The sequence below is a fragment of the Choloepus didactylus genome, chromosome 14 (assembly GCF_015220235.1).
Source record: "Choloepus didactylus isolate mChoDid1 chromosome 14, mChoDid1.pri, whole genome shotgun sequence".
NCBI lineage: Eukaryota > Metazoa > Chordata > Mammalia > Pilosa > Megalonychidae > Choloepus > Choloepus didactylus.
In genome coordinates, this window is record NC_051320.1 from 54450264 (window position 1) to 54453525 (window position 3262).

Genomic DNA, 3262 nt, shown 5'->3' on the forward strand with positions numbered 1-3262 from the left:
GCTTACCAGAAGGTCTCAAGAAGTGTTTTGGACTCTCTGCTTACCCTGTTTGCAGGGTAGATGGCTGGAAGTCACTTCTACTTTTCACTGGAGATCAGCTGTCTCTAACCAAGTGCCTACTCATCTACTCACCAAGCTGTGTGTCTAATACTTACACAAATGCATTCCTCTATGTGGGATGGGCCTGAAGACTTCACCGGGGAGAGGGAGCAGGAATGGAGTGTGGGGGTGCATAGGTGTGTGGTGTTTAGAGGAATGAAACTGTTGTTTGTTTTCTTTTGTTTGTGCAGAGTTAACTCGGTGACCTTCCTACCCCTACTCTCTCATGATCCTGCCCACCTTGACCCAGAAGGTTTGAACACTTTAGGGCAGGGTTACACATTGACTGTCCCTAGATCTCCCCTAATTCTGCAGGCCTTTCTCCATGTGTTAGTCTCGCTGCCCCACCCATCCTGACTGACTACAAGCGTCATATTGCACAGGGTCTGATTATCAAAGAATGACCCTTGCTCGCTATCAAACTGCTAGCATATCCTTGAAGTCCCTGTCATAGGGATATATAGTTAGGAATAACCAGAATGCTGATCTTCTTTTCTGTAGCTGAAAAAATGGGAATCAGAAGTGAAACAGGAAGAACAGAGGAGAAAGTGGAGAAAGCACAGTTCCCCCTCCCATCCACAGATCCACTTCAAAAGTTAAGGTTAACTTATTTATAATTTATTTATTCCTTAGTTTAACAAGTGCTTGTTATGTGCTTTCCATGTGCCAAGTCCTGTAATAGTTTCCATGGATTTCCATGATCAGTTTCTGTCTTTCTACTGGCACTTTTTTGGAAGCTTGACTACTCAGATAGCTTAAAAATCTATGATAGATCCTAATTTAACAGCTCCCCTCAATCTACACTCAAATCTGGCCCCCTTCTAGGATTAGAAAGTATCTAGCCTCTGTCAGAATTGACTCTTTCCACAATGTCTGTATGATGTCAGGTGAATTTTTGAACAGTGGGTTACCCTCACAATTCTGGATCTTGTTTCTGTTTCTTCTTTACAATGTCCAAGTATGCAGGAAATGAATCTTATGTGAGACAAAACCCGTAAGACATTATAGTGAAAATGGTGTCTTGCATCTTACGACATTGGTCTGCTAGGGCTTTTTTTTGTGGTGGTTGTTTTTTGTTTTTTTGTTTTTAGTTCAGAAAAGAGTCATTATCTGAGTTTTAGATTAGCCTGTGTTTTCCTTACACCCTCTACCATAGTCACTGATGAACCCATACTCTTGGCCAAAGACCAGGAGTGGAAATATCACAAGTCATAGCCACAGTACTGAAGAACGTCGTGAACAACAGTTAAGTATTACTCTCGAACTATGAATTGACTCTTGTTTTGTAAGTTATGTGTGGGATTTTAAAAGTAATTTCTAAAAATGAATTACATTGTAACCAAATGTTAATGTAAATTTATGAATGCATGTTAGGTGCACTTATTGATGCTGATTTTGAAAAGTGGGTCATTATAGTACTAGTGTTTTAAAATTGCAGCAATTAAAATTGCTTTTTTGCACAGGCACGGCCCTTAGCAGGACCTTTCCAAAATTTGACTATAGGACAATTAAATATTTAATATTAAAAAGTCAACAAATTTAAAATCCCAAATTATAAATGGGTGCAACTACTACTAGTGATGAAATCAGAGGCAGTTAACCATGAGTTTCTTCTGTCCATATGTTTGATGTCAGCATAGACATTGGCCCTCTTCACTTAATGTTCACTTAGGTACTCCAGCCATAATTTTGATTCTGGATGGGCAGCCTACCCCTAGAAGGCACTTGGAAAACCTTAGTTCTTGAATATCATCAACTTGATGATCTACAGCAAATTTTAATATGAAACTGGTGTTACCATGGCATAATGCCTTTCTCATTACCAAAGTAATTTTAATATTTTTACATAAGGAAAGAAAAAAAGTTGACAAAACAATATGACCTATGCAAACAGGAATGGCTTTTGTATTTTGGAGGAGTATTTGCATTCATCTCTATTAGTGTGTTATTTTGAGACTGTGTTGCCCAATTTCTCTTCTGAAATGTAACTTGCCACTGATAACCACTTCTGCTGACAGCAATGAGCAATAAAGGGAGTGAAGAATTAGAATGATTCAGCTTTGATGACCAGAGATATTTCAAGTTCATTCCTGTTTCTTTTCTTTATTGCATGTTGTTTTTTTTACCCCTCAACACAAATTACCTTATTATCTAGGCCAGGCATGTTTTCCCTTGAAACTATTCAAGGCAAAAACTGATAGTGAAAAAGATAGCCTACAAACTAGTTAAGTAAGTTATGTTGTATATCTATTGCTATATTTACAAGAAGTGGAAAACCCAACCAAAAGGGGCATAAACAATAGGGGATTTCATTTTCTCACATAACAAGAAGTCACAAGGCAAAGTCCAGGGATGTTTAATTAATTGGAGTGACAAGGTCATCTAGGGCCCAGTTCTTACCACTTTTTTGTTCTCCCATATTTAGTGTGTAGACTGGCTCCCCTCATGGCTACAAGATGGCTGCAGCAGCTCCAAGCAACAACTCCAGGCATTACCTCCTCAAATACCTTCCTCTGGCAGAAAAAGGGATGATCTCTTCCTTGTATCTCTGTTTAAGAACTAAGAAATCTCTGCCATAAATATAACCTCTTTCATAAATATAAATGAGTCTTGTCCTCATATCTCATTGGCCAGAATTGGGTCACTTCCTCTTTCTAAGCTAATTGCTGACAAAGGAAATAGAATTATACCATCATTGACTTAGACTAAACAAAAATTTGCCTTGTAGTCATGAGTCTTCCCTGAAGCCCTCAATTGCCTGAACAAACTTGAGTTCTGTTAGAAGGAAAAAAGGAGAACTGGTCATTGTGAATATTATGCAAATGTTAAAAATGAAGTTTCCATGATTAATCTAAGAAGATGCTTATAGTAAAAAAACAGAGTATGAGATGGCATATACAGTATTATCCTAACTATATAAAACAAACAGAACATTCAAAAAACTGAACAGAAACAAAGACTAGTAGAAAATATACCAAATTAATAGCAGGTATTTATGAGTGACAAACTAAGAGTACATTTTTCTTCTTTTTTTAATTTTCAGTTCTTCTACAATGACCATATGGTACTTTTATAAAAGAAAAAGATAATACACATTTTTAAAATCCAAGATGAAGCTTTCATTTGCTCAATATTTTTGTTTTTCCATCTGGCTTGATTGCCT